The 22,366-nt window shown below is 37.0% G+C and overlaps 1 long non-coding RNA gene across 5 annotated transcripts in view; it reads right to left on the bottom strand.

Moving 5' to 3' along the window:
- Positions 1-1,298: 1,298 nt before the first annotated feature.
- LOC124213905 (uncharacterized) overlaps positions 1,299-22,366 on the bottom strand; it is a 53,556-nt gene continuing 32,488 nt past the window's right edge. The window contains exons 3-8 of one of the 5 annotated variants that reach the window (XR_011176782.1): positions 6,364-6,552; positions 5,221-5,418; positions 4,875-4,995; positions 2,148-2,249; positions 1,780-1,894; positions 1,299-1,676 (exon numbers count right to left, since the gene is read on the bottom strand). This is a non-coding gene — a long non-coding RNA (uncharacterized lncRNA). Of the gene's footprint in view, positions 1,677-1,779; positions 1,895-2,147; positions 2,250-4,874; positions 4,996-5,220; positions 5,419-6,363; positions 6,553-7,116; positions 9,107-22,366 lie in introns of those variants that run through there. The other 4 variants (XR_011176785.1, XR_011176781.1, XR_011176783.1 and 1 more) reach the window with 4 other exon arrangements.

Raw genomic sequence — 22,366 nt, 5'->3', positions numbered from 1 at the left:
TTCCAGGATGAGAGAAAATCAAAACAATTCAATTTTACGCAGCGTGCAAATATTCGATTCGTCAATAGTCGCGTATTTCACAATCGGTTCAAGTATTTAGTTTACTTTCGTTGTGATTCTTGTTTTTCGACCCACTTTTTCTTTTTTTTCAACCATACACGTTATTTATTTATTTTTTTTTCTCTTCGTCAGTTATGTGCCAACAACCGTTTTTGCGGTTAGAACTATGACCAGACTTCGACTTTTAGCCAGCAGGAATCAACCGTGTTGGAAAGGATAAGAACAGCTCTTCTTCTTCGAACCAAAATCCCAAAGAAACGTATCATCTTTTAATGGTCGCAGGTGAAAGTGTATCACATTTCGTTGGTACGAGATTTGATCACGGATGTTCGTTGAGGTTTCATAAATTAGAACAAAATAATCATTACCATACGGGAGTTGGAAGATCGTCTGCACATCAGCATGGAATACTTCATGTATGCATAGAAATGATCAGGCCACGCCAAAGAATCCATGAAAAAGGATAGACGTCTAAAAATAGCGTGCTTGAATTTTCCAAGCCTCAATCTAGTGTGTTATCAAATTGCAGTTGCGCCTGTGGCTTTAAATCATATTCCTGTTGGACTCCTTGGAGAAGCTGTCACGTCATCTTGCAATGTGACAAAGATGATGAATACATGTTTATATCTGCCGATTCGTCATTATTGGCGTTAATTTGATCATGAAAAAATGAAACAGGCCTGCAAAATTTTTGCTAAAAATGCTAAATGAGTTAGTAGGTATATTTCCGACGTATATATATATACATATATATATAGCACCGCCGATTTTTTTCATCTCTTCGAGATTGCGAGATATTTCAATCGAATTTGTCTTCTATATTATCTGCCAAACCGCTTCATAAAGTACGGTAAAGATTATTTATGTTACGTGTGGTGACCTACAGAAAAACTTGCAGTTCTTTTTTATTTTATTATGCCTGCAAATAACCATAAAAAAATATATATACAACCCGAAAATTTCATATCTATCACGTTTATCAAGGTATACGTATTTTTCCCATTTTTAATGCTTCATCCAAGATAATTTCAATGCGATGTAGGTATTTTCATCAGAATCAAATAAGAAGCCCGGACTCTTAACCCTTAGCGTTATTGCAATAGATACGCGTGCCATTATAATACGTCAGATTATGATAATACGGGTCAGAAGGTGCAATTTTCGTAAAAATGCAATTTTTTAATGGAAATATCTCTAAATCCTAATGTGATAAAAAAAAAAAAGAAACGGACAGCGCTATCGTATTTAATGCATCAAAATACGTTGGAACCACACCAACTCATTTGTTTAGCATTTTCTAGAAAAAAATTCTGCAGGCTGTGTAACGAAAGGAAGTTTCCACTGTTCATGTTACGTGGGTATAAGGTTGATTAAAGGAGACGCACGTGTGTGACATATTTAGTTGTGACTATGTGCGAATGAGAGATCTTGGAAATACCGGGAACGAATCTCAACGGAGTGTGTATTTATTTATCGCATTCGTGTATACGTCGTGCAAATACGGTAATTCAGTATCTATGCGGTCGGTAGGTATAAGGGACCGTCTTCCTAGGAACAGAGTCACTGCAGAGTCACGCTGCGATAGTGCCTTCGGGAACAACGCCGTCAACGTCTTTCTGTAAATATTAATTTTCAACGCGATTAAATTTTTCAAGGCAAACATCTGATATCACGCGACGCTACGCGTCTGTAAAACACTTGAGTACATCCACTGCGTACCTCCGTCTTTGTCTAAGGTCGGAAATTTCTGGCGAGATGTATTTGCTTTAAGATGTACGTACAAAAATTTCCGTTACAGTATCGGATCTGGAGGAGGATTTTTTATTCGGCCCAGCTGAAAAATAAACGCCAACGACTTGGGCACTTGTATCCACACACCTATATATATACGTATACTCGGTATAAAAAATGGATATTTGTGGTGGTACGATGATGAAAAATTTCCAACGTTTGCCAGATACGACGTTTTGCAACTTATCCACACCGCAAATATCGTTCTAATGTGTTTACACGAGAGATGTATTTATACCTTTGATAGATACGTAATATACGTTGTTTGATTAGAGCTCAATTAGCTCTTTACTCACCTGTTCGAATCCCGGGATCTCGGCTCCGGTACATTTAGCTGGTTCTGTGGCAAAATGGGTCTCGTTTTGAATAACCGGGCGATGGAAAGTGGCGTCATAAATCTATGTATGAAAAAGAATTCAGTTGTTTTTGGTTTCACGCAATCAAGTTTGAAGTAAATTTTAATCCGTGATACTAAGTTTACTCCGAGGTGGAAAAAATAATTTTTGATTCACGAAGTATTAATCGGTTCAAGTATTTGTATTTGTATGGTGGTTGACCTACTGATGCTCATTCTCACGTTGATGGGGCCAAAGATTTAAACAAATCAATAGAAAACTCATCAGTCCAAATAAAATTGAAGTAGGACTAAGTCTCGGTTAAATAAAGTGGACTGAATAATAAGTTTCCAGTCGTTTTGAAACCATGAGTTTTTCAAATTACCAGAAAGACAGTGAAGGTTGGAATTCGGAAAAATTTATCGGGCATTGAAATTCGAGAAAATATCTGATTTCTTCGTAATCGTCACCGGTAGGTATTTGTTTGAAATAAGTTTTGGAGATTTCGCAACGTCTTGCAAGGTTTTTTTTACTGGAGTAATTATTATTTGGCAAATATCACAAAAAAATTGACAAGAATTTAAATAAATACGCGTTGTGTGTAAATAATGTATTCAGAATAAACCATTTGAGGTTATTTCTGGCGTGAGAGAAAAAAAATATTCTAATTCGATTTCGGCAGTAAAAATTGCGGCAAAACTTTTCCTCGACGCATCGACGAAAAAGAAAATTCAGTACAGAAATCGACGCCAAGTTTCTCAATCGACTGATAAGGAAAAACCGATTTCATCGTTCAATGCTTCTCTAGAAGAAGTTAATTGGATGCCGAGCACGTGACCGAATGGCGTAATGCGAGGGGAAAAAAAAAAATTGTGACAGAAGATCAATTCACAAATGGAATCGGTGTCAAATCATTTACGACGCAAATTAATGCAGATTATACCCCAATTGATGGAATTCGACAAAAGAAAAGCTAACTTATTCACGTCGTTCGATTACTATAAGAGTTGAAAAGCCACGGCTGAATTTCTTTCAAGGAAATCCCGGGGGCGTTGAAATGCGACACGCTATAGTTAATTACACCCGTGCCACTTCCCTTGCCTCTAACACGCGTTTGGTCATCGGTACATCGACATAGGCACGTCCCTAGAGTCAAATTTACTGCGCATTATGTTCGGCGGCAAAAGACAGGCCTTTGCTTCTAGAATCGTCTCTCGTTCTGCCTCCGTCCTAATCATACAGTAACGAACGGAGTTATGAATTACTATTCGCGTCGGGTCAATCAGACGTTCATTAATATCCTCTTCTTTTTTAATTAAATTGTCTGTGCCAAGTTCCAGCGCGTTTTATTCCCGTGATGCAGCAATGTCAATGATCTTTGCATTACGCGTAACGTGAATTTAATCGACGAGCAGCCGAGGATCTTGCCGCAAAATGATAAATAAATAAACAAAATAAACCGTTCAATTACCGACAGAGGTAACAGTGGTTTGACCGTCCGTAAGACAAGTGCACCTTTACTATCTCGAGTGCGATGATCGGTGTGATACTAATGTCGGAGGATTTACCCGCAGGATCCATCATCCGATTTCAATGTCGGCGTTTGCTTGGCCATTGATCACATTTTTTTTTTTACCACTCATCAAACTTTTTGTCGAAAGGAAGTTACTCGACGGTGTCTTATGTAACGATTCATCAGCGGCACGGGCAGTATCCTGACATGTTTTGGTCGAAGGTGTACGTGAAAGAACGAGATGGAACAGTCTGGAACACCTGATACACCGTCGTCTCTATAATACGTTGCGTCAGACGACATTGACCAGTGCAGCTCGAGCTCAAACGAGTTGGTCAAGTTATGATGAAAATTGTCACGGTCCTAAGTTCAATACAACCGCAAAGTTCCCCAATGGTGACTGTAATACAAATCGAGGATAGACGGAACGGCAGAACGCTTCTTCGATTTCACTTGATTCCCGTGAAATCCAATCTTACTAGTTTTCAACTTGAATAAGAGAAAAAAATTCGAATATCTTGTATTCGTATTGGTGAATTGGAGGGGCGTGTTGAAACGAAGAGACTTCGTGTTTCAAGCATGATTAATCTTCTGAAGCGTATATTGTTAATGATAATGCATTGCCCTTTGTTATTTCAAAATGTGACACACGTGGTGCAGGCCTTCAAAAAATGAACATATTCATTTTAATATGTATACAGTTATACACGTTAATATTAAAATGTAGGTACAGTAGTGTAGGATTTTGATTGAGAAAATAAGTTTACTGTGAATTTTTGCAGGACTGTGTAATTCGAAATCTTACTGATAAAGCGAAAGTCAACAGGAACGATTTCAGTCTAGACAGCGTGGTGCTCTAATGATCGCTTTGCATGTTTCCTGGACTATGAGAAAAAGTAACGCGAGGTAGAAAAAAAATATTTTGATTTAATTTTCGATCAGCAGGCGTTTCACAGCCATGAAGAAATATCGGATGAATAGTCAGGGCAAAAAAGCGTTTGAAAGATTGCCTGATGACACGAAGATTTCAAAAGTTTACTGGAACTGATAATGTTGCATCTAATGAAATTAACTAACAAATCGATCCTATCTGACACCGTACCAGGTATTTTTTTCACTTTCAATGAATTCCCTACAATTACCTGAGTTAAATTGTTGACGAAATAATAACCCACCTATTTCATGCTGATTCATAAGTTTCTCATCTACAATTTGTTGGGATTGTACATATTGGATTTTTGTTTACCAACTGCGCAGCTGAATAAAAATATCTGACTCAGTTGACTTATGGTGAATCTGGTGGGGAATTAAAACGAGATATTATTCATTAGAAGTGAACGGACAGATTTTTCAACGGAAAAATAGCAGAATCATGTGGTTTCTTAGAAATTGTTCATCATGTTACGATTTTTGTGAAGCGGAAATCATGTCGTTACAAAATATATATATTTCTTTTTTTGGATCAAGAGGACGTCTTTTCAAAGCAACAAATAAAATTATATTTAGTTCAACTATTCAAACCTTTGTTTCATGTTTGTATTTCAATAACTTTTTTCCCTGATTGTACGTCTCACGGATCCTCCTAAAGTTTCAAGACTCGAGTCTTCCAACGTTGGGTATATGCGCAGTTCCTCAGCTTACTGTGAATGTTGATATTCTTCTTTTTACTTCCAATCGTTATACCTCGACGAAATGGAGGCGGATATATCGTCAATGTGACTGGAATTACCATCCGACAGACTACAACGACAAGCTAAGCGATATAGGATAGATTAGATATGCAATTAAAAATTTTATCTTTCCATCCAATTTCTGTCGCAAATACATGCGTCAAATGACAATTTCCACGTGTAATTCTGTTATGGGTAAACTGCTTGGATATACGTAAGTTTCCGTGGTGGAAAAAATTTAGAACGCCCGCACGCTCGATTGACCCATCAATGTTGCAGCGACACGTTGAAGCATTCAAAGCTCATCAACTATAATGATTCTCAATCACGGGACAATGCGCCTTGTATACAACATGCGTCCATGTGCTGGACGGCCGGCTGCCAGGGCTGCGGTTATTTAATAAAATGGTTCTGTAATTCGAACCGTCTATTGGCTCCGGAGATTCTACTCGGCTGAAGATGCAGGCTCTGTCAATTCAACAAATATATTCAAATTGATATTACCGGTTGCAATTTTCATGTCATATAAATGATTCTACGATTTGATCACCGTGACTGGATTTCATCTCGTAATTTTACCATACACGGCTTACGTATAACTTGTAGCGCGCCAGAAAATACTAGAGTTGCACAATAAAACGATTGTTTCAAGGCCGGATTCCTGTAAAATTTTTCGGTGCATCGAAACTGTTTTGAAAACCAGCAAGCAAAGCAGATTTAAAAGCAATCCGGGCAAACACGTAACTTGCAATTAGTACTTTCTTTACCTCTTCCGTACGACGCCGCAAGGCAAGTTGAGAAATTGTATTGTGGAGTTGTAATTTTCTACCGCATCATTTCATCCCGATTATGAAATTTACGGAATGAACGTAAACCTTTCGCTGATATCCCAATTTTTGTTCTTTATGCGACTAATTATACTGTTCTTCCAACATAATATTAAATATGAGCTTTTCTTGATATTGTACAGACGTAGACTAAGTTATCGGCTCACCTGCGGGTTTTACGCTATGACTGGCCACTTGGGTTTGCAATTTGTCGTTCTGCACATTAACCAGTTCGACTGGCGAACAGTACTCGTGGGAACTTGCTGATTATGAGAAAATAATTCTTAACCACCCCTAGCAAGGGGAGGTTGACCAATTTCCACCAATTCCGGCCTCGATACTCCCGCTCGAGTCGTCTGCAAAAAAATGCAATAGTTTCAAAGACGGAAACAGTGTCGAAAAGGTCGTCAAAGCGACATCACCTACGCAACGTAACAAAAATACAAATCCGTTACGGCGGCAACAAATATATAAACTTACAAGCCCGTCACGACGGCAATACAAATCAATATAAAATAAATTCACCAGTTATAACACCATAAAAGTACATCCGAATATCCATACAAACATCGTTTTTTACATTCATTGAACCCCGTTCAAAAACGGTGTTGGCGGACAGCGAAGGGGAATTTCTAATCCAAACTAGACGCCCCGAACAAACATAGCTGAAATATTATAGCAGTCACTTCGGAGAAGAAAATAAGATAAAATTTACGACGGATGAGAATTGTTTCTCGCAACGTTTGTGTGTAACGATAAATTCAGCAATTAATAGGTGTACTTGTATTCTGCGAAGTGTACTAACGTCACGGCGGTGACAGAAGAAATGGATAGAAAAATAAAAAAAAAACGGAAAGAAAGAAGGACGACGTCGGGTACAAAGAAACGCACATCCGACATGACGAGCACAAACACTTTACTTCCAAGGTGATAAAAGTATCTTGAAGGGAAGACTGTCAGTCGATGGTTACGTCCTTCTCGGCCATTGGTCCATGTTGCGTTTCACGCAAAGCCAAGATCAAGAGTTCATCTTACTGTAAAAGACTTGGATGAAACCGGTCTTCAGGGAATCCCCTGGTTACTTAGTTCCTCTCGCATTGAACAGGTTGTCATAGACAAAGTTGCTGTCTCCGCTGTAGTGAAGGCGTGCATTAAGAGAAATATAAAGAGCCAAGTGAAAAAGGCCGTTCCTGCACTGAAAGCATGGCATATATTTGTCATTTTATACATAAAATCATCATCATACTTACACCTCACGCATACTGTTCGCCATTGTTAACCACCTTCGTATCTCTGACTCGAAGCAAACGATTTACGGTTAAACGAGCGGGGAATAACAGAGATAGAATCAAGCATAACCGAATGTAAATAACAGACACGCGTTTGAAGGAACTGATTGTGAAACTCATGGGCAAATCTACAAGGTTAGGCACGACATATTACATACATTGTCGATGCAACGATGAATAAGTAGTTTCCTACAGTTCCTGCTGCACTTCTTTTTGCTTTCATGTAATTAGCTCAAGGTGTCAAGTCGAACGGCAAAGCGTGATTTAATGACTATTCCAGGTGTTGGCAAGTCGCCTGAATGTCAGTCAGAATCGAGAAAGGATTTTCACATACGGATCAAGCCTGAAGTTTCACGATTATTTAATTGCCTGCATCGTGTCACGTGATTATAAAGCGCAATGGGATGTGGTGACAAAAAATTATTTCAATACTTGGGTAATCGGCGCTAAATACGAAAGCTCGTCAACGCAGGCTGATGAAGAATTCACATTTCTCCAAGAAGCCGATCATTTTCTGCTCTTTCGCATGTAATGTTCCATAAGACCGCAATATTTCTCAATCCTGCTACTGTTTCCCGTGTTAATGGCCTTGTATCTTCTTCAGCATTGAAGGCTATCTTCTCAACTAGACCTTTTGCTTGAATGGTCAGCGATATCCGTCACGTCGTACGTATAAGTATGTGTAATTTTTCTCGGTGACCTGACTCGGGGTCAATGATAGCGACGAGAGTATAAGAACTTGTAGCCATGGTTCAATAACAGCCAACCGAAGCGAAAGATTTGGTAATGAGTGGTGAGAAAATGTCTGCATCAAGGCGGTATGATCGCAATGAATCTAATAACAAGACATTAGGTGTAATGACACCTTCAACGACCGTTTAACTTTGTTGTTTCTACGCCGTGATTTGTTATTCGCCACGTATTTGTAACGCGTGCTTCGCTCACTTCCGCGGGTATTTTTCACTCCGCAGATACGACTGGAATTGAAGAAAGAAAAACAACAGATCATTCATCGGCTTGGAATTGGGAATCGCGAGATTTGCTGGTCATTCACAAGTCGACCAGTCACTCAAATACCCAGCATGAGTGATATAAAAAAAAACCATTGGAAATTCAGAGAAGCAATCCTAGGTGTAAAAATTGCGAGTGATTATTGAATACTAATTATTACTCGCCATTTAAATTGCAGTGAGGATTAAGTAGTCATTTTTAAGTCAATTTTAAATAATGTGAATCCTCTGTTATCCCCGATAAATGTATTAATAGAATTTAATGACAAAATTACGCTTTGGCCGTTCATTGTGAGGCAATATTAAACAAGGCAAAAATGACATATTATGTGTACACATCCTTCAGACTCTTCGTTAGTACGGGATTCAAGTAATGAATAAACACAGCGCATGAGTAGATAACGCTTATATATGTATCGTATATAAAGATTAAAGATACATATTTTTCCAGCCTGAAAGAAAATGCTCTCCGCATGTGATGATAATTCTTAACCGCTCTGATGGAAATGTTCAAAAATAATAATATCTGTTGTAGAATATCCTCTCATTAATCCGTGAACTAATTATAATTTTATCAAAGTGTTACACGGACATTACTGGATGCAATGCAAGAGAGAGGATCACCCTTGATCGCGATTCATTGTCGAAACCTTGGACTTGAACATTGATACGATATCAAAACGGATGACATAGAAACTCATCGATTCGTAGCACTATTCAAGGTCGTTGATTACAGAACTAAGTATTTGATATACTTTTTCCAACACATGCCCAGAAAGTTAGATTTTTAAAACCAGCAGAGCGTGCATAAAGTGCTCCGATTCTGAACAGTGCGGTAAAACAACGCTGGCGCAAGTGCTTGGCTGAAATTTTCAATTTTCCACTCTAGGGCTTTCTTGACGCATACGCACTTTCCGGTGATCTAATTTCACGCGCTTCCAGTGATATCATTGGGCTGAGTTCAACCCGAAGTTTGCGCAATTAGATTAGGTTTCAGAAAACCGTACTTGTGCCTCGGGACTTCTCGTTTGCCCTTGATCTACTTCTATTAAATCGTTAGATTATTTGTTTTCTGTGCAAGTCAAACTTCCCTTTACAGGTGTGGAAAAAAATAGCGTACGTCACACGTGCTGATAGAGGATATACCTGACATGCTGCAAGCTTCATATTCGTCGGAAATTACCCACTTTTCATACTGGTAGCACGGTATATTAATAAGTAATATGCACGCCATATTGTATCGAATGACGAGGTGTTACATGAGAACGGCCTCATGTCAACTCCGCATGATTCAGCCGACATGATTAATTCAAGGCTTAAGTGCAGCACATTTGATGCAGTCGTGATTCCCCGAAGTAAAGAATACTTTTCAATTTTGCAACGTAAAGTTCGGATCACTGGACTTCTTTAGTTTTCAGATAACAACAACAGACCTTGTAGCAATCGGTATTTTCTTAAGTGGTTTTTCCAGGTAGAATCCTTATATGCCGCAATGCTGCAAATATTGGAATCAATGAATAATCATATTTCGTGTTTTTTCAAGTCCAAGCTGCGAACCGCATTTCTGCATCTACGTAATACGGAAAATATATAATTACAGTAATAAGTGAAAATAAAAAGGCTCGGTGTGATACACTTCTGAAAATACGTGTACGATATTATGCCAATGTGGTTTGGTATCTACATCGTCAATTATATAAATATGTTATATAATCAGATAATGTGTATTAAATTATTTGTTACGGCACACGGTGTGTGGCATTAGTTTTGAAATGAACGAATGAAGCTTATCCATGTGGGAATGAAGCTAATTGAGTGGATTACACGACGTCGAATATATCATTTAATCTATACCTACACGTGAGTATAACGCTGTGATGAACAGTTAGTAAAATCACTTACCTAATATCCTGTTTTCGTTTCGTCTAAAAATAAACTGTAAGATAAGACGATAAGCCAAGTATTTCATGAGGAATAACAACAGCTTCAGTGTGGTTTCAAATCCAGAAATTCATCGACACAGAAGCGTTGCAACTTTTCTGTACTAAAAATCACCGATGAAGAGCGATCAGCGATAAGTTCTGACCCGACTTACGTACTTGTACTCTTTTATGCGTTCGGAATACGCTAATCTTTATAATCTGTTGTTTATATGTTCTTTCGTTTACTATAAACATAAACAAAAAAAATGTTTACGAAGAAAATAAAATTAAGCTTATCGTGCAATTATGTTATTGACGAACAGATATTGAAAATGAAAGACTTAATGGCAGTAAGATCGATAAGATCATTCGATCATGCAACACACGATCTATGTTTATGTTCGCGTATTTATATTTTTGTGTGAAAACTTCGCATGTTGAAACGCTTCGACATCAACGAAACATCATTTACACTTACAGTAAATTCAGAAAAAATAATTACCAACTTCCGGCCAGTGGATAAAAACAGAAATCTTTTAATGTCCGTCGATTGCAATGTGATGTATGATATATATGAAGTTCACGCCAATGAAAAATGAATCATGTAAAAGCAATAAAAAGCTCAGTTCCGATCGTATGATTCCTATATGAATGACAGAAAGTTATGCCTCAAGAAGATACGTACATTTTGATGTATTGAGCCTTCGCCATTTTCCATGGTAATAATCGGAGATTAATTAACTATGTAATAATCGTGTTTCCCTTTTGCGATTGTTATACATCATTTATTGCAAGCCAACCTCGTCCTTTGGAGTAATGAGAAAAAAACCAAATGGCGAATTTATCGATAAGGAATGCTGAGAAACTGGTTCAACGCCATTTTTAATTGTAATTCATTGATTATACGCTGTGACAGAGTTAATGGCAAAAAAAGATATGGGTCGTTTCATAGTATGCACGATGACGCAATGTGATCATCTTTACGGAATATACAGAATTTATCGGCCAAGGCGATATGACAAAGCATGAAGTCGCAGAAGCGGAAAGCGGCCATTTCGGTCCACGCGCAGTCTCAGAACCCTAATTCGATCGAGTTAATTAACACACGTCGTACAGATACGTGTACAAAACGCAAGACATTAATTAATGCTGCTACCCGTAGTCGGTCAGCAACGGTATTGACAGGCAATTAAATGAGAGCAAGTGCTCCGAAGTGTCAAAGGTGTGCGAAAAGCAAAGTCGTAAAGTTAAGCTAGAACAAAGGCAGCCATCCTTATTTGGGCAAATAAATAATATCATACCCACTCCGGTAACTCTTGAAAATGAACTGATTCGGCCAGATGTAAATTCATCGTGATGGTCGCATGTGTATCTTTCGTTATACACACATTTCAAGGTATGACGCAGGCGACAGAAATTAAAAATTAAAAATACGAACGTGTCAAAATGTATTGAAATTATATCGGGAAGTTGAGGAGAAAAAATATAAAGAAAAAGGTCGGGTTGTATCTGCATATTCTCGCGGAATGATTAATTCACAAACGATGATCGTTCGATTCTTTATATGTATCTATACAAATGCAACGTGCATCGTATATCGATGAAACGATGAATAATTACTCCGTAATAATGAAAACGCATGTAATTATCGCAGACTTTTCCCCGACGCGGCATGATACGCAACTATTTTTTACGATCATTCGCAAATTGCACCTATGTCAAGCAGTGTAATATAATGATGTTTCGAAAATTAACATACTTATTATCTTCTTTCATACTTCGCAGCCTGGAATGCAACGTTAATAATCAAAACGCGAATTAATTCTCCAACACAGTTTCCAATGAATTCATAATTCATCACATGCAACGAGTTGTTTTATTTATTTATGTTTTTTGATTTTTTTTTTTCTGATTTTCACAAATTTATTTTCATTCACTGTGCAATGTTATATAGTCTCACGATTTACAAGAAATCACAACCGGTCGAGCAAACAATCAGAATATAATAAAATTATACTTACATACTTACACGCCCATGCAAATAGTGGCTAAATTACAAGCTGCGAGTTTCCACTAGCAGTGCTTATAAATTTCGTACTTAACTTTCTCTGGATGAATTATACCTCGATTATTTAGCTATTCAAGAGTCGATGCTCTTCAGACGTTGCCAAAAGGTCAGCGAATAGTTTTCACGTGCGAAAATATATGAAGAAAAATAATTCACGACTGCTTTCGTATTTTTTTTTTTTTTTTTAACTCGCTGGCCTACAGCTTGGAGCTGTGAACTCACCGAAAATTCGTAGGGTTAATAACAAGTACCGAACAGAAGGCTGGGATCCACCGCAGATTCAATCATAATAATCTCGCATCCGTTATAAAAATTCATAAGGCATGCGCAATGATGTCGGATATATGAGTATATGTTCGTCCAAAGTTAACGTAATTTAACAGGTATAAATTGTTTAATCTTGCAGAAAATTGGAAATTCTAGATTGAAATTTTCTTTCGATTAACGAAGTTTTTCAAAACAGGCAGTTTTCGTTTACTCTGAATCTTTTTATACTTGTATTGAAAATCTAGACGTGGCGCAGGCGAATCAAGAACCGCCATCACCGATCGCGCCACCAAGTTCATTGATTTTACAAGGACAAATTTATTATGACTGCAAAAAGTTTATCAAAAATCGTTTGCGGGTAATACCTCTATTGATATCAATTATTGTTTGATGCTCGTCAATTTACAGTGAAGATTCTTTGTTGTTTCCCGAATGGATAATCCGCAGTTACGTGGCTAAGTGTATAAACGATGGGTAATGAATTTTTTGCCCATTACAATTTTTTAGATCCATCTTTTGTGAACTTTTATTGCCTCTCCAAGCTGATAATTCAGTCCCAGCACTAACAAGAAATAATATAATTGATAAAAATAAATATGATGGATTTACTGAAATCGGTTATTTCATTGAAATAGCTGCATAGTGCCGGTGTATACCGATCAATTGGTTTTTAACAGCAATCAATTTTCAAACAAATCAGTCATGCTTATAAATTTCCAGCAGCGAATGTGGTAATTTTATTGGTTGAAATAAATTTAACATTTCAACTATAGTAGCGAACGTAAAATTTAAGAAAATCTGTTCAAAACTGATTGCGATCAAAAAGAATCAAAGTAAATTCTTCACGTATTTCAATCAGCTGAACGAGAAAAATCACTTAACCCGAATGAATATATACACGTTTCGGTTCTGATTCGATCGAATTTTACTCATCAACATAGTTCCGATACGATTCATTTCGTTTTTACACGTGAGATGTAATATTCACCTCGAATCAAGAGGAAAAAACCAACTGAATTTGTATAGTAACTCTAGATTTGTTGTTCGATCTTGAATCGTATATTTCATTCACCTCGGCGCTGAAATTTTTCTCAAATGAATCAGGAATGTTAGACGTTTAAGTTAATCAATACTCGATACACGATATCACCTGCGGCGTTAGCATTGAACGAGCTAGGGACCGGAAGAAATATGATATTTGATAGCATGATCGGAACACACCGTACAAAATACCTCTACAATTTGCAAAGATCCTCGAAAGTAGTTCCTGCCAGACGGTAATCGCACCCTTACATGTCTGCGCCTGCAAGGTCAGCCTTCCGAAGGCCGCGAAAAAGAAAATATTCCTCGAGAGATATAATTCCACATCCTCCACTTAACTCTGCCGCCGCGCGAGTTGCAGAAATAAGAAAAATGGACGAAAATTAAAGTGAAACAAATAAAGTGCAGAACATGAAAGCGTTCTGCAGCATAACGGCGACTTGACCTCACACTAACAACAGATCGCAGGCCTGAATACATTCGAGTACAAAGGCTCGACATTCACTTTAACGAATTCGATATGACCTGGCAGTTATTCGGATTTAATTTGCGTGGTAGTCAAGATGTAGAAATGTTGGAAAATGGAATTTAGAATTTTCGTAAACGCGGAAATTTGCTTTATAGAATTTTGAAAACGTGGAAAGTCGTTGCGTAGAACAATCAAAACGTAGAAAAGTAAGGTATTATAAGCCGAAGTACAGAAACGTCGGAATTCTACCGATTCTTTTTTGGATTGCTATACATTCTTACTCACTTTGACGTTTCTATATTTCGGCTCTCTAAACTTTTAAAACGTTTCGAAATTTTTACTTTTTTATAATACGATTTGATACATTCAGAACACACACAATTCTTCCACATTTTTATCGCCACCTGATCAAACGTAGATATATATTATGCGAGCTTGATCGTTAAATTTTTGTGCAAGGCTGATATTCACTAGATAGTTACGTTAACGAATTTTGAAAAATTTATACGCGTCCCTGTATTTCTTAGATCAACTGGATCGTTATATTCCTTTGTAAAATATAAAACCGGATATAAGATACGAAATTGTCAAACGTCTGAAGCCCCGACAAGTTTGAAGTTTTTCAGAAACTTTGAAGATAAAGTAGCGAAAATTTGATTGGTGTTATATCAGAAATCTAGTTTCGGTAGAATTTCGTCTCTTTCATAGAATATAAGTTACTGTTTTACATTTTTTTCAGACTTCTCTGAGACGTGAAAACTGTCGGATTGTATCTCGATGTGTTTTGTTTCTATGAATATTATTAGAAAACGCGAAAAGGTCAATCATTTTTCTGAGGAAATATCCCACCAGAATGGGATGCGATTGGCAAGTACGTACAGACCTATCTATGGTTTTCTTTAAAGTCAAACGCTTGTTTTTTACTGGAATGAGAAAAGAATGTTCTGAAATATTGATAAGAGAATTCGCAGTTGGGTAAATTATAAACATCGTGGTTTAATTTTCAACTTAATTAAAAAATGTGTACACCTGTTTCAAAAGTATTTAATACAAGGAACACAAAATTTAACAGTCCTCCGTGTGCCGTAACTTAATGTCCAAGTAATGTTCTATTATCGATAAGTGCGTGTATAATATGCGGTGTAACAATAGAAGGAGCATATATTACGGTGCCGTAGCGCGTTGACTTTGACCGTGGAACGTGTCTGAGCCACTCGGGAAAAAAATAAACTATCAAGAATCAGTTGAGTGAAAATAAGTAATAAAAGAAGCAAATCCGGCCGCGCTCTCTGACGCAAATGAACGTCCGAAACAGGAAGAAAAGGAAAAAATGAGTAGAAACTAGACGACGTAGTGGATGGAAAAAAAACTGTTTGGAGAGATTTGCGAAGCACGCGTGTCGGTCAGGTGAGAGCGTTTATTAAAAGAAACCTCGGCGACACGATTATACGCAGATACTCTTGAGCCACGAATCCACTCCAAACGTACAGCCAATGGGTTTGTTTCTGGCTCCTCGCGGTTCCCCACCAACTAACTGCTGATACTGCAAATAATCGCAGGAACACTCATCTCGCGGGTTTTACTCCTCCTGGAATTTGTTCGAATCAGTTCAAGGCCGATTTTCTGATTCTCGCGAATTCCCGTATTTCAATGGCGAATAAACTGCGCCTCGAATGTCTCGACGTTGTTGTTACGACGTCACGGAAGCGTGATCGCTGATTGTAAGTGTACGGTAGTTTGGAAGAAACGAGAAACGGGGTGATAAATCTCCAGCTATGTTATTAGTGCCGGTGATAATTAACACGAATGAAACAACGTCACTACTGTATTGTACAACAGAAACGAATTTTAGTAAATTCGAATAATACAAGCGTAAGGTGTCAAAAATTTTGGACAAAGTTTCACGGTACAACATTGACAATGATTAAACGTCGCTAATTCTTATCCGATTCTAATGCTTTTGGACTTTTTTTCATCACCACAGAGGTCCTCAAAGATTGCTTGAAAAAAGTCTGACAAGAAGTTATTTCCAGAATAGTTTGATATCGATTTTTGTGAATAATGTGCAACATATGTTCGTCGACAATTATATTTGCCTTTTGTTGAAAAACGTTAAAATTGATTGAAAAACCGCGGGGTTTGATCATTTTGAACGTTCTAATTATAAAACCTTTGTTCATATTGTCGACACCTTAGCTTGTATTATTTGATTCCCTCGGATTCTTAATTATTACATAGCAGAAATGTCGTTCCATTAGCGTTAAATGTCAGTGACGCAAATAACATTGCTGTATACTTTTTAAACGGTGTTTTTTTATCTGTTCCTAACTTTTTCTTTAGACGGTCCAGTCAATTTATTCTTGAGCTCGTGTTCTAATTCATATAATCGAGTTTAAAAATTACTTACTACTTATACCAGACCTTGTTAAATATTTCCACATGAATTAATTTAGAAATTGTAGTAGCGCTTCCAAACCACCCAAGAGGGGTTCATGTTACGGGATATCGCTTGGCACTGCTCTCACGCACTTAGCATGGTGTTCTGGCCAGGCCGTCGAAGGACTATAAAATCTACAAGCCTGAATCCGCGATGCTCGGTCGTTTCTCAAGTCACTTGAAGAGCATTCCTCAGGTCCTTGGCTCCGTTATTTGGTATTTTTCTCAATGAAACTTATTTTTTACGGTTTAGAAAATGATGAAAATAAATCCAGCTTTCGTATTTCACGATGAAATTTCAATGTAACTGCTGCAGTTAACGAATTCATTCGAAAGTATCTTGCCGTTTTTAACCACGTATGAAATACAACGAGTATCGAGGACTTTCACTTACATCTCGAGAAATCACCGTTTAATTACGTACCTGAGTATTAAAAAAAAAATCAATCTTTTCAAATTTAAAATGAATCGTGTCACTCAGAATTAGATTGGCGTGTGAAACGCGGGGCCATATTGCTTAATCTGCGTGTGTTGAGATGGTTAAAGTACGCGAGGCTTCGATCACGCACTTGAATCAATCGGAAAGTTCACTTTTCGTTATATCAATAAGAATTCCCGATTTCCAATCAACGTCCGCAAACTCTGGCGCTTTCTTCCGTTTGCTTACGCGATTCCAAATCGAGACAGTAAAAAAGTGGTAGTTCAATAAAATCGAGCGACCGGAAAATGTTGGAAATTTTTATTATCTTTTTTATTATTTTTTTTTCCGTGTCGTTTTATTTCCAATAGGCACATTATGAATACTTATACCACGTTTCAAACGATCTTAAAGAGCATGTGTGTATAATTTTACAACATATACATATGTACATATATATTTTTATACATACATATATATATATATATATAGAAAATGCATATGGCGCCGCGTATTTATCAGAGGAAAAATTTATGGAAATTAACGAGATGTCGGGCAGTGATTAAAATTGTATAAATATAGACTGTACATATGCACTGCGTAATACGTTGCCCGTAGATAGCGTTTAATGCTCAATTAGTCCGTGCCTGGAAACATGTGAGATAAGTAGAATAGGGCAGATGGGTCAACGGCTATTTAATATAGCGAAAATATCTTCGATTTAGCAACTCTGCCATTCTTTGCACACGTGTCAGTGTCGCGGACACGTTAATCGTTGATGTGTTGCGTTTGTTTTTCATCATTGCATAATTTTTCTTCGTCGCATTTTTTAGTAAATAATCACATACTTTGCGACGCGTAACCAACCACCCGGCATCCCATTACAAACTGGCCTAATCACGCAGCATTATCGCGTGCGCTGCATCGTCGAGAATTAATTATAACGCTCTAATTCTCAGACACATATAATTTATACACGAAGTGTGCAACAAGTGTTGCGTGGTCAAACCTCAAGAATTATAATTCCTTACCCCAGAAGTCCCGGGTCAAAACGCTGACAACACACTTTCGTATCTTCGAGCTAAATACAAATTTCGCCACATTTAACCCCGGAGTGACTAATTACTTTTGTCAGTTTCTTAATTTTCGTACAAGAATTAGGTTAACTTGTAAAATGTCTGATGTGGTTAATTATCAAATTCATTGCATGTTATTTTGCATTTTAGAGAAACTGTTTCGAGCAATACTTACTCAGAGTAAAACGAATTTCAATGTATTCGACGCATATTTTTTTACTAAAAACCGGAATAGCATAGAACATTGAACTTAACGGTTATGAATAATTATCGACAGAAGTAAACAAAGCTGTGCTTTAGCTGATAAAATTACGATCAGTTCAACTTTGATCATATATTCTGTCTCCAATAAATTGTATCAAGGCTAGATAAAGCGAATGATTCGCAAGATCAAGTCTGTTATATATATGGAGCTCGTACATAATTGTGGCTAGCAATGATATTGTGAAAATTAATTGTACAGCGGAACGAATCGTTGATTATGGCATACTTGAAAAAAACATAGTATATAGCAGCGCCAAAAAATATACACAGCCTTGACATAGTGTGAAAAAATGACTTGCAATAGTTACTCTGGTGGTTCGTTGAACGTTTACCCGAAAACGCCGTGTAATGATACGAAGAAGAGCTTATTTTTTTTTTTTTCAATAATATACATGTGGCATAAGCAAGTATTGTGTCTTCTACACCTGAATCGCAGCAGGATTTCTCGTTTTACAAAACAAGAAAAAAGTCACGAGTTTGAGTTGGAGTATTTGAAGGAGGTCGTGAAATTGCGGTGTCGGTTCAATTTTAATAAGTGACTCGTGCCAATGGTTTTGAATGGATACTTGTTTTTCACGTTATTCATGAACGTTGTAGCTGAAGGCAAAACAAGATAATCCATTCTTTAATTTTGTCATTCTAAATATTTTGTGCCAAGTCAGAGCTCTAAGCATTCGTATTACAAATTACCATGTTCGTGAAAGTTTCACGAAGATTTCACGCACATTTTTCATATTAAAATTAGCAATAAGTTGAAGTCAATTTTTTATTTATTAAGTAGGTATGTACCCAATTCCAATCTGAAAATTGCAATTTCTAAATGGGTGAAACTTGATCCATGTGGAATTTTAGAGAGCCGTCTAACACATAAGGATCATTTGGCATAAGAAACCAAAATCGGGCGAGTCCGTATCAGCTGCGTAAAAAATTTGTACTTGAAAACACTACGTACGAAAAAAGTGAAATTTCTCGCCTATGTTTACGCGCTCTGACTTGCTGATAAATCGTGACACGGTAACTTCGCAAAGGTATCCATCAACTTTTGTTACGTACGCATACCTGCAACAAATAGGAATAATACATACGAAAGCGATGCAAAGCTCATGAGAAAATCGGTGAATAGATTTTCCCCAAAAAAGTATACGACATCAAACACCCAAATTGATAATGTGAAAAAAACGCGAAACACACTGTACAAAGTACGTAGCTGATGTAGATTTGCGGCGCAAATTAATAACATTACTGCAAGAAAAATTACGTAAGAACATCGATCTCTCTCTATCTCTTCCGCTGCATTTTTAAATCAAATTTTTTTCCACATTTATTTTTATATTGACGATCCGCACTTACGCGCGTTTAATACGCGCCGCATGCACGATTCTACGCGCAGCAGTCACTACTGAGTTAATGTATAGAAACATGCTCGATAAGTATGCAGATTCACGCAATCCCGCTCTGACATATGTCGCACGTGTAATCATCGTCGCAGCTAGATTAAAAACTGGCAGGGGCTGCATATCCGCGATTCGGAATGAATTCATCGCAGTTTTGTAATCTAGCACAGTGACGTGCGAGTAAAAGAAATTTTTGAAATAAAATACGCTACATATTTCTGTCGTGGATGAGGTTATTTTCGGTCGAACAAGAATGTATAATTAATAAAGCAGAAAGACTCGGGCATATAGATACCCGTAATTATTCGCACGATCTCAGCCGTTTTACAAGTTGGATTATACATATAACTGAGGTACCGGTTTGTGCTAGATCGTTTTAACGTAATTTGGCAAACTCGTGACAAGTTTCAGAATGAATCTAGAATGCGGAACTGCGGGAATACCCATGAAAATAATATCGGGGTTACTACTAGTTAGGTACGTACTTACGGTTGCTGCTATGTGAAACATTTTTTTCAGAGCGATAGGTGCACGCGGTTTTTATGACTGAATAATGCATCGTTTTATTGTAAGTTGACTAGGAGCCGTAGGACAGGAGTCAACTTTTACAAATGTCAGAGATACAGATATGGAAATGATGTTGTGATTAGTATATTTTTAATTTTTGTTTCTTTTCAGTTTTTACGTCAGTGAAACATGATGTTGTGATTAGTATATTTTTAATTTTTGTTTCTTTTCAGTTTTTACGTCAGTGAAACATGATGTTGTGATTAGTATATTTTTAATTTTTGTTTCTTTTCAGTTTTTACGTCAGTGAAACATGATGTTGTGATTAGTATATTTTTAATTTTTGTTTCTTTTCAGTTTTTACGTCAGTTAAACATGATGTTGTGATTAGTATATTTTTAATTTTTGTTTCTTTTCAGTTTTTACGTCAGTTAAACCCAATTTCATTATTACAACTGCGATCATCGCGTCTGCTCTCTCGATCATCGATATTTTGATCGAACTCCCCGCAGTCTGCGAACCTTGAAGTTTTTCCCAATTCAGATAGAGCAACGATATCACTCACTTCGGCTTGACACATTGCAGAGTTTGGCGAATATCGAATTTCTTGAAAGTATGGGTTTAAACAAGGCATTGGCAGCGAAATGACCGTTAGGCAACCTAATCGCTGTTACATAGATACTTGATATAACGAAAAATGACACCCTCTTGATGCCGGAGATATCGGTTAACCGTGTACAACGCAACTGTCAATCGGGCCGAAACGTGAACAAATTTCACTTTGTTCAATTTTTTGGCCTTCATATCCAAGAATTACCCTTCTATCATCATCCTGAGGTCAACAATCACCACTTACATTGCAAAATGTATACTAAGATAATGAGATCGGAGGTCGACGAATTAAAAACTTTGTACACAGAATGATAAACGGTATTAATCAATGTTTGAGGTCTAGTATACTACGCATACATAACAGTATACACTTGAATTAAGGTCACTAGATTCAAAAGTTTATTATACATACCTAGACGCCATTTTGATTAAATACAGTTATAACGGGAAAAAAAATTAAATGAAAGAATTTTTCACAAAAATTTGTCAAGGATTAACGCGGTTTAGCCTCCACTCTGAAAATATCCACCTTTACGTGTCATTTTATTTTCATTCGTTTTATTCGAATTTCATTTACTGTGTAACTGAAAAAAAAACGAGGATAATACACAATTTAACGGAAAATGCCACAACAGCTTAACGTTTATCAACAATCACGCTGCTATAGTTAAAAAAAAAAGTGACTGTACATGTACTTTCTTAGCTCTATATGCATAGCTCTGAGTAAATGTCTATATACGTGCCTAGTTAGATGTGTATTCCTTGGGGATCGATGTGGAAAAAACTGGAGCAAAGTGATGTTTGGTATTACTGACAATGACTATGGTCTGAATCTATCTAGCGTAAGCATGGGTGACTGGGCCTCCTAATACGAATCGGCGAGAATGCCTGCCTTGAAACTCCACGTGACCTTGACTTCACACACGTAAATTGAGTCAAGGGCTGTGCGAGATTGATTTCTCTAAAATTCTCAAGAGGATTTGATAAGCCGCGATTAAATTATAAAATTATTAAATGTTAACGAATATCATATAATAAGTTTGAATAATTTGATACACGATGGTAAATCTATTGTGTTTTTGATTTCCATTCTATAATATTATCGCACGAAAATCTTTCATGTCCGATCGAATCTTTTCAACTGCGTGGGTCATTGTTTCAATCTCAATAGAAAATAATTAAAAAAATACACACAAAAGCCCCGTCAGCTGATTTTTTTTTTAACAATGTTCATCGTTCGAAAAGGGTTCGAGTCATTTTGTGAAGCAGTATGTATTTGTTCGACATAAAAAGCGTGCAAATCTTCAAATCATAGTAAATACAGTCATTCAAGCGTATATTTAAATTCTCTAATTACATAATGGCGTGCGGATAAAGGATAATTTTTATTCTGAATT

Source organism: Neodiprion pinetum, chromosome 3 (genome assembly GCF_021155775.2).
Source record: "Neodiprion pinetum isolate iyNeoPine1 chromosome 3, iyNeoPine1.2, whole genome shotgun sequence".
In the NCBI taxonomy this organism is placed as follows: domain Eukaryota; kingdom Metazoa; phylum Arthropoda; class Insecta; order Hymenoptera; family Diprionidae; genus Neodiprion; species Neodiprion pinetum.
Note: the sequence above shows the minus strand (reverse complement) of the source record. Positions and strands in the feature narration are given on the sequence as shown.